Source organism: Protopterus annectens, chromosome 6.part0 (assembly GCF_019279795.1).
Source record: "Protopterus annectens isolate FY-2018-M chromosome 6.part0, PAN1.0, whole genome shotgun sequence".
Taxonomy (NCBI): domain Eukaryota; kingdom Metazoa; phylum Chordata; order Ceratodontiformes; family Protopteridae; genus Protopterus; species Protopterus annectens.
This window is the reverse complement of record NC_056737.1, coordinates 1,347,576,937-1,347,594,315: the sequence shown is the minus strand read 5'-3', so window position 1 is coordinate 1,347,594,315 and position 17,379 is coordinate 1,347,576,937. Positions and strand designations below refer to the sequence as shown.

The 17,379-nt window shown below is 40.5% G+C and overlaps 1 protein-coding gene across 2 annotated transcripts in view; it reads right to left on the bottom strand.

Annotated features, from left to right (window-relative positions):
- The window catches only part of SEC22A (SEC22 homolog A, vesicle trafficking protein), a 594,497-nt gene that overhangs the window by 9,341 nt on the left and 567,777 nt on the right, over window positions 1-17,379 (bottom strand). The window lies entirely within an intron of this gene.

The following is a 17,379-nucleotide window of genomic DNA, read 5'->3' as shown; positions in this document are numbered from 1 at the left end:
AACAATGGTGAACTGCATCTACAAGGGAAAAATGCTGACTCAAATTATACAATTGTAAATACTTACAGAGAGCAGACAAAGTGACACGACACCACACAGGAGATGGCAGGAGGATAACAACTTTCAAATCTAGAGGGTCCTTGATAAAAGCAGTTGATGTGGTTAGTAGTCAAATATTTATTAGATCTTAGTTTGAGGGCTCTCAGCAGCGAATAACTGCAGGGAAAAATCACAAGCAGAATTCACAACACTCCAGATGGGAGGCAAATGAAAAACTGAAAAAGCCATACCTTGGAGCATTAATATCAAAAGAAGCACAACTTGTTAAGTAAAGGTATGCACACAGGGCTAACTGACCATGGCAAAGCTGTCTATAATGCATGGATTCTTGAAGCAAAAAGTGGAAACTGCAACTCCTAAGTGGCGTTTGACTGCACTGGTCAAAACCTGGTTAGCCACATTATGCAAAATAACACTTGGTAATCCACTTAAAATGGTTTGTTTAGCAAATTGAAGACCTTCACATATGAAGGAAAGGACAAAACTAACTGCTCTTCCTAACATCATGCAGTCACCTGTTTAAGCTGAATGTCTACATCTACTGCACATATAGCCTCTTTTTTCCTAAATTCTGCTCCTAGAAAGAAAGCAGGTAGGACAGTCACAGAGAGCTACAAAACCACTTTAGGCAACAAGTGGTCATTTCTCTAGAAAGAGAAAGAGGTGCTTGTAGAAAATACAGCAAGTTTCCTTAGAAATAAGGATCTAGAACTCCTAAATTCATCTGGTAGACATGGCCATTATGAACAAGGAACCTTCCAAAGACTAATTTTAAGTCTTTGATGTAGCCAGCTCAAAATATCAAATGTTCAAATGTGTTAATTGCCAATCGTGAAATTCAAGTCTCAAATAAAAAAGACAATACTTCATCAGTGGATGGAAATGGAGATGGTCCAACACACTCATAGTTTGGTCAGCTAATCTGTATTCAGCCTGAGTTTAAACCTTCTACAAGGTCTTGGTGTACCAATACTGCCGGGATATTCACACAATGGTTGTGAATAACCTAAGGTTCAAACTTAACAGATGCCCAAGGTGGGTCAAGAAGACCTGAAAGTTAACAAAGTATGGAACAACTCTCTATCTAGAGCTGTTTCCATCCTGCAATTTATGTATTCCTACTTGTCAGTTTCCTGGAAGACTCCACTACTTGGAAAATATCCACTGGGAGTCTTGGAGTGCAAAATGGGGCAACTACGGATACCAGGTCTTGAGAAGAAATACTTTTGTTCTGTCTCATAAACTGAAGTCTCTTGACCTGGACAAGAAATCATTTGTGGTGGTGTTATATGATGAAAATGAAGCAAATGAAATCCCACCATCCTTGACCAGGATAAGCCCTGGTATTTCTTCCTAGAGCTTCTCTGAGAAGGTGAGACAATGGTGGAAAGATATACAAGAATGTTCCACTCCACTCCAGACATAATAGATTTAATTCCGATTGTTAAGGTAATCAGTATGAATGATACAGACCGTCCTGAAGATCCTCTACTGGAAGAATCACCTGAAACACATTTTTAAGAGATGACTTGCAATACATATGTTAAAATGCCTGCAATAGTTTGAGAAGTAAACCTCTGCATGAGGTACATGCTTGAGGTGATGGTCCACTGCAACACTGCATTGTTTCCTGGCACACAGGATAGAAACATGCATCTTAACACTGCCTGTTTATTAGAAAAGGCTCTGACCACAGCAGACTATTGAATGTATGAAAGGTGAGAATTGCTCTCGGCTCAAGGATGCTAATGGAAAGCTGAACTTCATGGCTATTGCACTTCTTATAGACCAAGGTTAACTTGAGTGGCATCTCCATCCCTTAATCTATGATATACTGCCCATATAAAAGGGAATTTCAGTTTTGTAATGGTGGAACAAGCTCACCATTCCAAGAAGCATCTCAAGGATCCAAAATGAGCAGAAGTCTCATGACAGTATGATGACTTTGGCAATCACTAACAATGTACAACCCATGATAATACCATCACTGCAGGTCTGTGAAGGTAATGGTAAAAACTGCAAATGTTATTTGTCACACAATAAGTAGTAGGCTGCAAGAAGCTACACTTCCCTGCAGCCCTACTCAGGATTTGAAGACCAAGATCTCATACACAGGTCTCCTCTTTATGGAGAAATGACTGTCAGAACAGAGAGTTCAGGTTTCATCTAATCAATGAAATCCCTCTGCACAGAGCAGTGGGGATCTCCCACACTGCAGTCACCTTCAAAGACTGCAACAATGGCAAATTAAAGGCATCACTCATAGTCATCGATGTACTGAAAGGACAACATACTATTTTTCAAAACTTCCCGCACTAGTAATAAAAAAAAAAACTCCAGTAAACTGAGTACAATATATAGAACAGCACTCTGTACTGCACTGATGTTGGCTAGGAGCAAATTTGCAGGAATATCCTATGCTCTTCCCAAAGATATGGCAGTATTCATTTTTCATATCTAGTAACACTCTGAACACCCAGAATCCAAAATGGAACTATAACCATTGAGAAACTTCATGCAATGGATATGCTTATCAAAGACTTTGAGGTTTATGACAGGTCAAACACACTCCTGTGCTTTCTTGACAGTCAGGAATACATTAGTACCAAAGACCTTTTCCAGGGCTTTAACAACATTTTCTTATAGCAACCCTTAGGCAAAGAAATGTACCAACAGCTCTACTGACCCATAATGGTCTGACAGGGGTGCTCATAACAGAGAGAGGTCAAGTATGCAAAGATGTTGCCCTTTTTTAAAAATACCCAGGACTCTTTATCCCAAATAGTGACTCTCTAGAGATCAGGACAAACCAGAAGAACAAGCATCACACAAAGGTAGTCCTGGCTGAAAAGGCTACTGCAAAATTTCATCTCATAAGACTGCCTCCTGGGTGATTCAGCAGTACCTGCTAGAGAAGGCAAGGCTGCTGAATGCTTATGTGGCCTCCTCTACTGAAAGAGAGAACATTTTGGTAAAGGGGAATCTCCTTAGTTTGTGCTATGTAAACTATCAATGGTTAACAAAACTTTTTCCCTCTTTTTAGAGCTACTTGATAACCTCTTTAAAGACTGTTCATCACATAGTACTGACCTCCAAAATGCATCAAGGACAACCGATAGAGTTCTCTTAGAGTGAGGAGGACCTCATCTTTGCCATCTCATACAAACACACATACCAGTGGATACTTCTTTAGCCAATGCATCAGCACAGTTAAATATAGAGACGATAGTGTGGAAAATCTGGAGCTGGCATCATCAGAATCATAAGCACATTTCAAACAGTGGTAACCACTTGAGACACAGAAGCAAATTAGATTACACAAAGAAGACTCTTCCGCAAAGTGCAGTTGTGTGAGTATACTTTCCATAATGTAGATGTTACAATAATGATTACTTCAGTAGCCTTAGCTATATGGATTATATCCTGCTAACAATATAACAGTGGGCCAGCTTACAAAGCTTAAGTGCACCTTCCACATGCCCAGTTAGTCAGCTTAAGCTGAGATGAGTAGAAATAGTGGTTTGGCCGTCAAGCTTTTGGAAGCTAAAGCCCTTTATTCCTGAAAAGGAACAATGTTAGGAAAAAGAAGATATGTATGTGTGTGTGTGTGTGTGTGTGTGTGTGTGTGTGTGTGTGTATTTTACACACATATATATATATATATATATATATATATATATCTTCTTCTTTCGGCTTTTCCTGGTTAGGGTTCGCCACAACGGATCACCTGTCCACTCATGATTGGCAGTGGAGTTTTACAGTGTCGAGTTGCCAGCCCGGTGCCCAACCTTCCACAGAAGGCACACACATGCACACACTCACACCTAGTGCCAATTTGGAGTGTCCAATACACCTACAACATGTCTTTGGGATGTGGGAGGAAACCAGAGCACCCGGAGGAAACCCATGCGACCACAGGGAGGACATGCAGACTCCGCACAGAAGGCACCCCAGCTGAGGATCGAACCGGAGAACCTCTTGCTGTGAGGTGACAATGCTAACCACTGCACCACCGTGGCCACCTATATATATATATATATATATATATATATATATAAATAAAATATATACATATTCACACACACACACACACACACACACACACATGAGCGTGCACACGCACACACACACACACACACACACACACACACACACACACACCATCCTCACCCTGGGAACAGAAACATACAAAAATAAGAGGGTGGGGAGGGCTACTGCAGCAAAGATCATTCAAACATCTACTGTTACAATAAGTACACCTACAGAACTGTACTATATTCATCATTATAATCACAGCTGCAATAAACTTAGCTACAAGGGTAAATTATCATAGCTTCGACTGACTGGGAGGAGGAAGGATGAGTGTCAAGGGGCCCCTGGAGAGTGGTCACAGCAAATCTTGCCCTACACATGGAGAAGGTATCTAGTTTACAGTACTTTGTAAAAGTATGCATAGAGGGCTGTGTTACTGGTTCTAGAATCCAACCCTTTCCAAAAAAATCCACAGATAAAGCCAGGGCCCTTGCAGAATAAGCCTTGACCCTATTTGGAATTGCATTGTTGTGGTGTCCTTTTTTTCTCACCTTCGCTATACATGAACTGATCAGAGCTCCTGAAAGATTCTGTTCTGTCAAGACAAGTCTGTGGACATCCAAATATGGAGTATTCTTTCTCCCTCATTTTTAGGTTTGGGAAAGAAGATGGAGATGAATAGCTTGGCTTAAAGTAAACTTGAATACCACTTTAGGCATAAATGTAGGATTAGTTTTCAAGGAAACCCTAACATCGTGGAAAATGAAATAAGGTTGACCCATCATAAGAACTCGCAACTCTGATACTCTTCCTTCAGAGGTCAGAGCAATTAGTAACACTATTTTCCATGTTAAGAACCTCAAGTCAGCCTGATGAGCTGGTTCAAACTTGAGCAAGAGTTAGTTTTTTCCAATAAAAAAAATTTAAGATTCTAAGGAGCTACATGTTTTCCACAAAGCTTTGTATGCAATACCCTTTTCAAAAACATCTTCAGAGCAGATTGCATTGAAGAGGGAATCTCTGGACAGACAAGCTCAAATGGCTGACAAATGAACTTTAATGGGGAAGCAAAACAGGACAAGAGGATAGTAACTCTCACAAAGTAATGCAGGACTAGAGAAACACTAGCCCAGAAAGAGTGTTGGGTCCTGTCTTGGCACCAACTAGAAATTCTCTTCCCTTTATTAATAAAATATTTTCTAGTAGCATGTTTTTCTTGTCTCCTTTAATAACTATGAACGTCTTCAGAAAATAAATCACTTTAATGCATTTTATATACCTGTAACACTTTCTTTAGCAAATATAAATAATCAACCTTTAGTTATGGGAGCAATTTCCTTACCATACATCATTTCAAATTTTACATTGTTTGATGCATATAGTGCCCTATTTTTGCAAGTAATTTCATTGATGAGCTCTGCCCCTTGAAATATTTCTTGAACCCGAAAACTCCTGAAATGACATCATGAAAGACTGTACCTTCCAATGCTTTACTAACTACACTACTGTTTAAGCTACTAGTTTTCCAAACTATGTGCAGTAACATGGGAATATTAGTAAGACACATTGTGAGCTATTTCTCACGAGTGGAGCACCCATCCTTGAAAATTAATACATTTGATGCCCTGTTAGCTAAAGAATAATGTAAATAAGTAGCTGCTCCACTAAAGTATTATAATGGTTTAATCACTCAGAATGCTTTGCTGGTATTATGTAAATTATTGTCAAAAACCTAACCTGACATTTGGTGCATGTGATCATAAGTAAAAACTGAATTAACAGTGAAATTAAAACATCAAAAATCATGCCATAATCTTTGCTTTGTTTTGTTTTCAAACCACTTGCAGCATTAACATCAGGAGTGTGCCCAGAAATTAAATCTATTGTAAAACAGAAACAAGTATCACAATAAACGTTAAGACTATATCATTCAGGAAGTTAGATGCACTTACTTGGGTTTGGGATGTACCAAACACCCACTGTCCTGTGTGAGTACATCCAGGTTGCGCGCAAGCTTGTGGTAACTGTCCCTGGTCATTTCTAGGAAAAGGGAGAGTCACTGTTGCATGGGCCAGAAGGAAGTCACCACACTGATCTTTGGAGTGCCCTTATGAATCTTCAGAATTGCCTTGTTTATTAGTGGTAAGGGTGGAAAAGAAAACAGGAACATTCCTGTCCAAGGAAAAGAAAAAGTATCTGTCTTCTAGGTCGTCTTGCATGGATCCCTGGAGCAGAAGTTTGCCAACTGACCGTTATGAGTGGAGGTGAAAAAATCTACTTGAGAGGCTTTCCCACAGCTGGATCAGTTCCTGGAAAAAACCCTGATTCGATTTCCATTTGTAAGGGTCTGACCTGATCCTGTTCAGCTTGACTGACACACAATTTTTCTCAGATGGTATGAAAGATGCCCGTGGAAAGAGATGGTGCTAGTCCCCCCACCGTCCGCTTGTTCATATATTGCATCACTATGGTGTTTTCTGTAAACACTTGTAATCATTCTGGGGATAACCGAGAATGTTGACAGCATTTCTCAGTGTCAACTCTTACGTTTGTGTGTTTTGGTCTTTGTTTTCTGATCCAAAGACCTTGCATTTTTATTTTCACATGCAGTACTCCCCAGGCAAAGTCTGCTGCATCTGTAGAGAAAGACTGTGCTAGAGCCTTTAGTGGGAGACCTAGATAGATAGATTTGATCTCTCCACCAAAAATCTCCCTTCTCACAAACCCCAAAATTTGAACTGAAATGTAAGTGGATGTTGATATTGGGACCATACATATTTTACATACCACTTTTTTCTTCTTCTTCTTTTTATTATTATTATTTCATGTGCAGTCAAACTGAAGAAATCAGTGGGGAACAAAGGAAGCCATGAGATACAACGTACTAAGAAATTCCCTCACATAGACTGTAGTCAGAGTGGAAAAAACCTCAGGAGTAGGTCTAGATACAGATTTACTTTTTCCTGTGGAAGAAAAGCTGTTTAAATGAGGTATCTACGAGACAACCAAGGAAACCAATACTGTGAGGAGGAGTTAAACAAAACTTCTGTATGTTTTCCTAGAATCACGGTATGTGCAGAAGACCCCACATCCAGGTAAAAAATTACTTTGAAAAAGATTCTGAAAAGATAAACCTGTTGTCAAAAAATGTGAAAACTTTGCAGTCTGCAGTAGTCTATCACATGAGCTTGACACTGTGAATACCCTTGGAGTACTGGTTAGACTAAAGGGTAATGCAGAAAACTGATAACCGATCAAAACACACAAAACCTTAAGAAACTAATGAAATCTGAATCTATAGGAATATGTTAATATGTAACTTTTAAATCTAATGACACCTTAGAAAACTCATAAGAGCAACAAAATGTGAGGAGATAACATTCTGAACTTAGGCACTATCACAAAAGGTGAAAGGAAAGATCCTGAACTGGTCTCCATGAATATTCTTTCTGTGGAACCAGAAACATACATCAATAAAACCCTTCCAGGACTAGGAGAAGAGACCACATCTATCATCCTCTGAAACGTGTGAGTGTGAGTGTGTGTGTGTGTGTGTGTGTGTGTGTGTGTGTGTGTGTGTGTGGGTGTGAGTGGGTGTGAGTGGGTGTGAGTGTGAGTGGGTGTGAGTGTTGAAGTTGGATCCCTAAAAAAAGTGGGAGAGACACCCACTAACATCTCTAACCTTGCTGGATTACTTTCAGAGCCCATCAGTGTGAAACTACTTGTGGCCAAGGAGAAAAAACAGAGGTTCAGACTGCCTGGAAGGATTGTTGAAGGGGGGAATGAGTCTTGTTGATAGTCATTCAGACTTACTAGAGTATCTTCTACTCTGGTGGGTTTCCTGTTTTTGGAACTTCCCAGCTACTGCTTTTTAAATGTTTGCTTACCAGCTGCTTGCTGTGACTGCTGATTTTGCTTTTTGAAAAAGGTTTGTAGGAGTAACATCAAACCCATTGACAAAGTTGAAGGAAGGCTGAAAAATTCCATGAGTCAGCTTACCAGTCTCATCACATGTTTTAAGGATCTCTGCAGAAAATGATACAATGACTCTCTCTAAAGGACAATTCAAAATTTCAGCTTTTATGTCTTCTGGAGGGTTTTGAGTATGTGACCAATAAAACCTCCTTAAGACAGTTCCAGTGGCAGCAGCCCTGGAAGTGGCATCAGCAGAATCAGTGAGTAGTCACTTGAGACACAAACGCAATTAGGTTACATAAAAAAAGGTTTTCCTCAGAAGAGGAAACAGATGCCATAGTATTCCTAATGTTCTCAAAAGAGACAAGCATAAACTTTAACATTTAAGAATTCTAAAAATAAGACTGATGAATGTTATACAAACTATCTGCAGTTTTGGAGACAGTAGGCTGGATGTCAAGGCAAGTTACAGGTTGCGACAAAAACATCCTCCAATGCTGAAGAGACAGGAGGAATTGGAGTAGGTTCAGGAAAAATCCATAACCAATAAATCATAATACTTCTTTAGGAACTGTGGAATGCTGTTACGGTCCCACTGAAACAACTAATTCATTAAAGAGTGTCAGGAAAAAAAAGATAATCCTTCAAAGGGACTGACAAAAGCCATACTCCACTCAGAATCTGAATCAGAAAGCTGAGGGGACAAAATAGAATCTGTCCCTTAACAAACACTTTGAGGTTCAAATTCATAAACCCATTCAGAAAATGAAGAACCCCTTTTTCTCACTAATCAGAAACAGCTGAACTGGGAAGGTCAAGAGCCCGAGTTAAGCCCAATAAACTACTTCTGTCCAAAGTAAATGAGGCAGAAGAATAAATATATCAAGTTTATGCCCGTTTTTGACAGAAATTTCTAAAGCAGCAGACCAATTTTTGCCCGAAAAAAATCCCTATGGGTAGGCATGACAGTCTGGCTAGGCAGAGAGGTATTCCCTGCCCCTTCCCCCAGAAACAAAAGGGGCACTCCTAACAGCCGCAGAGGATGTGTTTTCCCCGTCTCCATGGTGGTTGTAGGGACTGCACCAGATGGAGCCCAAGAAAAAGATGAATGGTTTAAAGAGCCAGAAACTGCCATAGCAGAGTCATTCATCTGCAGCTAAGGCACTTTAGCAGCCTGCTGTGGTGGCAAAGGCTATTATTTATTTATTTGTATTTTTAAAGCCCAAATTATACTAACACAGAGTTAAAAACAATCAGTTGACAAACATGCAAAATCATAAACTAATCCTTAATAGATAGGAAAACAGTGTTGAACTGATCCCAATTTGATTTCTAAGAACAAAGGGTGAAACTGTGCTACATTCATCCTACTACATATGCTGAACTGTTTGTCATATAACTAATATAATTTCCACATGCCATATTGCCAATTACAAAAATTTGTTAATCCGGTACTCCTCTTCCAGAATTCCCTTCATGGTTGTACTTTATATCATAATGAAAATGCTGAGCTAGTAGGCTGTTTAAATAACCCTCTTAAGACATCAGTCTCACAGCTGGAGATCTTGCCCTGTGCTAGTTTGCCATCAAATCCCAACATCCTCACTTAGCATGAATTGTGTGCATCTATCTTTCCCTTTTTATCACTAACTCAAGGGATTATAAGGATTTAATAACATTCATAACATCTGTTTTTGCCAGTACTGTCTGATTTCCAAATTCTAGTAATAGCCTTTTTGGTTGCCAGTATAAGAAAGCTCACTAAGGCTAATCTCTGCCTAGACACGATAGTACTAGACATCCAACTTATTAGGAAGATGTTATTAGTTATTTCAGTCTCCCCTCCCCGAACTTTGTTCATTAACTTATTTAGGTCTTCCTTAACAGGACCGATTATAGTCCCAAATAAAGGATATGCACACCTCCAGACTAGTAGCCCAGCATAACGCATCTGAGATACTTCAGGTACAACTAACATTGGATAAGACGGCGATCCAGACCATAGCCTGCTATAGGTCCCCAACCATGTCCCTAGACTCTCACTCCATGTTCCTAAGCACTCTGGAATCTATCAAGGTCCATCCCAACACTCTCTTACTATGAGACTTCAACTACCACTCCATCAACTGGGAAAACTACTCAAGCACCAATGTACTGACCCAATGCTTCCTAGAAATCATCATTTCCAATGCCGTGGACCAGCTCATTCTGACACCCACTAGAGGGAACAACATCCTTAACCTGGTTACTACTAACATGGGCGACTGTTGCTCTACATCAATAGTCAGTCTCTCCCTGGTCAGATATGACCATAAACTAATCACCATGGAAATCCACATCTCACCCACACCCCCCACAAAGATAACCACCTTGAAAAACTTCTCCAAAGCTGACTTTGGACTCCTACAAACAGAGGTGGCTACTTTGCGGCACCCATGCCAATGGAAAATAGCTGCATGACTGCCGAATCATACACCAATGCGCTGTATGAACATGTACATAAATGCGTGGAACTAGTCATACCTAACAGAACCAAGAAGCTCTCCTCCAAAATAAAAAGGAAGCCAATCTGGTGGTTCCCTGCCATTAATAAGCTCTACAACAGAAGGAAGAAATTGTTGCAGAAAAGTCCCAAGACTGGAGAAACTTCCTTACTAGCCTCAACAAAAAGTTGAAATCCCTCATCAAATCCTCTGAAGCCAGCTATGAAGGCAGAATTGAGGAAGACACTAAAAACAATCACAAAGCCTTCTATAGCTATATCAAGAACCTCCATGGAAATACCCAGATTTGCTCTGAGTTACTGCACAATGGTACCTCCTATACTGAGCCAACAGATATTGCCAACATACTGGCCCGACAGATTCAGTGCCAACTTTACCCTTCTCTCCACCACAAAGGACCAATCACAATACTGGAAGAATGCCAGGCACCCAGCATTACTGCAGCGCAGGTTAAAGCTGCATTGTCCAAGCCCAATAATACAGCTTCTATGGGCCCCAACAATATCCCTGGCTGTGTTCTACATGGACTACAAAGTGACTTGGCACCATTTATGTGTGCCCTGTTCAGTCACAGCCTCACCTCAGGCTTTGTCCCTACCCTGGGAATTATCACCCAGTTAGCCTGATGAGTCTGATATGTAAAGCTATGGAATGCATCATCATGGAGCTGATTAACAAAGATATAGGGAACCTCCAAACTCTAAACCCCACGCAATTTGGTTTTGTGAAAGGGAGATCATGCCTGCTCAACCTGGTTGACTTCTTTAAGTCAGTCACCAGGGCTGTGGATGAAGGTATGGCACTGCATACAGCTTACCTTGATCTGGCCAAGGCCTTTGATACCATTCCTCACTCAGGAATTACTGATAAACTCATCAAACTAGGCATCAACCCCTATATCGCTAGGAGGGTTGCAAACTGGCTCACAGAACACACAGTGTGAAAGTAGCAGACTCCAAGTCAGACTGCTGACCAGTCATGAGTGGAGTCCCACAGAGATCGTTCCTGGGTCCTCTCCTGTTCGGCATGTACTTCTCAGAAGTTCAGGCCAACACAAAGGGACTCTGGCTGACCAAGTTCACAGACGACTGCAAACTGGAAGTCATTATTAACTCCCTAAGTGGTGCAGACATCCTATGGAAAGGCCTCACTGAGACCAATGACTGCTGTCGAAACAATGGCCTTAAGCTTAACGCCAAAAAATGCATTGTCAAGCCCTTTGGTAAAAACTCAGTTCCCACTAATTACCACATCGATGGGAGCCCTATGAACACTGAAGGCATTATAAGAGATCTGGGGATGCAGGTTGACAGCAACCTCTCCTTCGACCACCACACTGCCAGTGTGGTCAGAAAGTTCTTCGATGTGAAACATCTCATTACCAAGGGTTTTGCATCCAGGAAGAAAGAGGTCACATCATCGCTCTCTACTCTTCCTCATTAGACCAGTCATTGAGTATAATGCCCCATTTGGCATGTACTTCACCAGACACCTGCACCAGCTGGAGAGGCAACAGAAGTACCTTACGAAGAGGATCCTAGGCATTAAACACATGTCCTACATGGACAGACTCAAAAGACTCCAGCTATTCTCTGTCTCATATCGCCTACTTAGAGGTGATCTTTGCTTGACTTACAAAGCCATGTCTGACCCAGCTCTGTTAGAAATGCTACATCTAAAGAAATCCCAAACCCTCTGCACCACACGCTCGAGACCTCAACCTCATTACCACAATCAAAAGAACATGCTGGAGGGGCAGGCTCCTCAGCCAGAGACTGCCTATGCTCTGGAATAGACTTCCCATACATGTCAAGCAGAGCACCTCACTGTCCCTTTTCAAGAGAAATCTTGATGAGTGGGTGGGTAATAGTTCACCCCCGGGGATCACTCCAGTGGCTCTACTTGATAGAGGCACTGAAAACTAACGTCGGGTGGCACGATACCAGGGAACTTCTATGGGCTAGGCTTGTAAAGGCTCCAGTTACCTAGTACACACCTATGAGCCTATGAACATGTTCCCAAGTGCCCCTTATCTCCTTCTCATACCAATAGCTCTTTGCACACTCTAGAAACATCCCGGCTAATGTTGATGGTGTGTAAAAATATCTGTGGAGGTATTTCCATCCAAAAATTCTAAACTGCCTTGACCTTTTCACTTTGCTGGGGGCTTTGCAAATACTAGCCCACTGAATACCAGTTATCTGGCTGCCTATATTTCTCTCCCAGGCTTCCTTGACATTCAATGCCAGACCCTGAATATTCTTATGGAGCTCCCTATATGCTCTACTTGTGAGCTTTTTTCTCATCAAGTGGGGCAATCTGGCTTCATTTACAAAATAAACTATTTCAGGAGCCTTGCCTAAATTCCCAAAATGCCTAAGCCTATTCTTTGCTTCCTCATATAATCCGCAATTTAAAGTAAACATTTCCTTGCATGTAAATGAAACCCTGTCTTAAGAGAGTTGCAGGCGTTGATTCACCATACAGGTATAAGTTCTGTACTTCTTCCCAACCAATTTCTACTGACTGTGCTTTCAGTGGGGCAAGAGACACTTCTAAGTGATGGTCCAATGGGGGTTATTAAGCATGCCCAGTCCAGAATTCCTGAGCACTAATATTTTAACTGTATGACTGGAATATGTGCATACCTGAATATTGTTGTGCTGCCTCACCAGTTGATTCCAAAGAATTTTTTTTCAAGTTTCCTTGACCCAATAGCTGCCAGAGGGAAGTTTGCTTCCATTTCAGCTGATATCCCTGCATTTACAATTAACAGATCAACCTGATCTGAATAGTTCCAAAACATCCTCAATCTTGGAAAGTCTTGTGAAATAGAAAGCATTAATTCTTCCCAATCAACCCTACAGGATTTACCTTTCCATTCTAGTTTTTAAGTTCCCTATTTCCCCGCAGATTGCCCCATCTGGGGAATAAAAAAAAAAAAAAGACTGGACAATGTACAATATGAGGGGGACCATAAACATTTTCACTAACTGTATTATACTATCAAGACCCATCATCAAATTTTGAAATTGCTTAATCTTTTTAATGATTTTCCCCTAGTTACTTCCCTAATTATATTCTGTTGCTTCTCTGTATTTCTCATCAACCAAATCCCCAGACACTTCATCTTATCATGTCCCCATAAAAATGGATAATATTGAACTAATTTAAATGAGGGTTTATGATTAATTCAATGGCTTTTGTTTTATCCTCATTCCCAGAAAGCTTCTGAAAATCCCTGAACCAATCAAACAACTGTGGGACCTCACACTCTGGGTCTGCAACAAATAAAATTATATCAGCAAAAAAACCCCAGCATTTGTTGCTGGCCTTTTCAAGTATAGCCCTGAATCCATGACCTCCAAATTTTATAAGCTAACTGTTCACGATTCAGAACAAAGAGTACTGGAGACAAATGGCAGCCATATTGAGTTCATCTCCCCAGAGGTACTACCTTAGATAAACATCATCCTATTTTAATATTTGCCATTGCCTGATGATTCAGATTTCTTATTAGATTAATCAGAGGTAACAATAGGCTATACTTTTCCATCAACAGCCATAAACACTTTTTCCTAGCTTAAAAATATACTTGTACAGAAAAAGTCCAACATCTGACATAAAAAGTAAACGTGGATTTTTTTTCCCCCCTGAAGGGAACTTCAATTCTCGAAAGAACCGCAAGAAGCATGCTCTGAGCTGGTAGGAAAGCTCTGGTGAACTTGGAGCCCAAACCACTTGTTTCAGTCAGCTAAACTCAAGATGACTAACAGTCTGGATGCATGGAAGGTACCCTAAAACTTTGGAAGCCCGGCTGTTACATCCTTAGGAGGATATAACCCATATAAGCTAAGGCTATTGCAACAGTGATCACAATGAACTTCTCAGTTTCCTCCAAAGACTCCTTGACACCAGGATTAGGGAGTTCTAACATCTATCTGCAATGAAGACTGGATGTTTGACAGTTAGGATAGATAGTTGAGCACGTTTAACCCAGCATGCAAAAAAGAAAAAGCTCCTTTGCTGACCCATCCAAAGCTTCTGTGGTAAGATGGTAGCCAAATGATGTGCCAATTAAGACTGTGCTGGGGCAAAGAAATTAAATAAAGAGTCAAGCTTAGGGTGTTTCTAAAACAAGCGAGGGGAATTCAGCTGGATTCTTACAAAGATAGGATCTATTCTTATGGAGATGGACTAATGCTTCCTGTCAGATCGAGGTAGCCAAGGGCTCTGTGTTCAGACCCCAAGACCTCTGCATGGAAAGAGTACTGTCAAATCCTTGCAGCTCCATAATAAAATCAAGACTCATTAACGCAAGCCCCCAAATAAAAAAAGACTGAAAATACAAGGCAACGGTCAATGTTGATCATCATTTTTCTCCTTTAATGCTGTTTTTTTTTTTTTTTGGAGGGCAGGCAAGTCCCCCTTCACCCCCTCCCAATCGTATATACCAACTCAGATTGCAATACCTCAGAAAAAAAAGGGAATATTCCGAGATGAAAAATAATCTCTCACAGAATACACAAGTCCACATTTTCAGTAACTCAGTCTCCCTCTGTTCCTGGATTTGCACTAATGAGTCTTGGAATTTCAAATGGATACCACTGTGGCTGGTTTGTTGAGCTCCTTTTTCTTAGAAGCTCCACCTGAAGTAGCAGCCAAAGTAGGTTTCCACACACTACTAGCATAGCATTCAACACCAGGACTAATGATAAGTTATGACAAAAGGAAGGGAAGACTCTACACACAGACTGTGGTTATAACTTTCCACCTGTCTGAGGTATATAGGCAGGGGGACTAATACTCACAGAAGATACATACATACATGTGGTAACCCTGCAGCCACTGGTATCTCACTGCATCACTAACTCCATTGGGTGGGGGGGATCCATGAAAGATCATGCCTGCCATTAGGACAAAATGGCAAAAGATTGTCTGGAACCTCTAACCCCATCTGCATCCTCACCCACAATCTTAAATCCGTGGACTTCAGGGCAATATCTATGGGTAGGAACAATGGATAATTAAGGATGTCTAGTTCTTCTCAAACAAAAGCAATCCTCTATTCTATATATTTTCTTATTGGCATTTGCTAGCCAGATGAATGAGCTGGGCCAAAGAACTTTTTAAGTTACAAACCAAGCAATGGCAATCACAAACTACAAACACATGACAGGCATAACATGTAATGTAATTACATAAAGCACAATTAAGGAAATATTTCTACAGAGCAAATACAATAAAGAAATTGGATATCTACACATGTATACATAGGTATGACCTCATGAATGTTAACAGAGTGAGAACATTTATGATACAGTATCTGACATCAGATAAATACGGAAGCAAAATGTCTTAGAAAAGGATAACTGCAGCACTAGCCTTTGAGATTTATTTATATTTATATATATATATATATATATATATATATATATATATATATATATATACACACACACACACACACACACACACACACACACACAGTAGAATCTCGTTATAATAGACTTCAAGGGACCTGACAAATTAGTCCATTATATTCAATGTCCTCTATATACAGAGGTGGTTTTGTCACACACAAGGATATACCTACAGAGTTCCTTGCTATGATGCTGCACCCTAGCAGGTATAGTAGGTCAATGGGGACATCCGCTTATGTCCACACAGAGGGGAGGACAGTAGGGCCAGTGTGGACAGGGGGAGGGGATCAAAATTGTCAATAAACTGAGGATATCATAAGTTGAAGCTACTGAATAATATTTTTACATATACAGTACTTTAATGTATTACTGATAAAGAAAGTAATCACTCAGTCAACAGAAAATCTTGCACTTGTTACTTTATTCCTCCTTACACTGAAATTATGTGTTGGGTGTTATCAAGCTATAATATTTTTATTAGTGTGTACTGAAATGTATTACTGATAAGAAAAGTAATCGGCCACTTTCTTCTGTACTGCATTTCTTTCTGCTGTTTTAGCCATGTATGCATCTAATTTGCCAATGCAAGTCATCAGGACATCTGACTCGACCGGGTCACTAGCATTATGTTCAATTTAACTTTGCAACATTGTCAGTGCCATATTTGCTTCATGTGTTGATGATGGAGGTGTCACTGGAACCTCAAAATCACTGGATTCATCATCCCTTTCTGCACAATTCACACCTGGAGATTTCTTCTCAACTCCTGCTACAGTGTCTTTCACTCAGCACAGGCTCTGTCTGAACCCACTCAGCAACTGCAAGAAATTCTTACAATGACATATTCTGGTCCAGAAAGTGAAATTCTACGAGTCATTCAAAAATGTTGCCACAGTCATGGACAGTTGTAGAGCTGGATGGTTCTGGATGATCACCCTTGGTCTGAACGTTCTTGACAAACCCCTCCTTCTTAAAACAATTGCTGACTGCAGCAGTTATTATTTCAATCTCCCAAACTGTAGGTGCACATGCAGACTCAAATACATCAACCGCAAAATTCTCCAGATCACTGCTCTCAATGACCACTGTATGTTTCCCCAAAAGTCGCTTTCTGTACAGAACTTTAAAGTTCTGGATAATTTCCATGTCACACGGCTGAAGCTGGCTGGTACAGTTGGGAGGAAGAAACTCCAGTTGTATTGCTTTAAGCTGTTGGGCAACAACTGGATCATGTGAGCTGCTGTTACCAGCAATCATCAGTACATGCCCTTTTTTCCTTGACAAATTTTCGGTCCAGTCCTATCAGCCACTCACTGAACAAACTGCCAGTCATCCATGCTTTGCAGTTTACACCTTTGAAATATCATGGGCTGGCAGACTTACTAATGGCTAACAGTAGCAGCTTTTTAGATCCATCCATATTCACAGCAAACAATAAAGTAAGA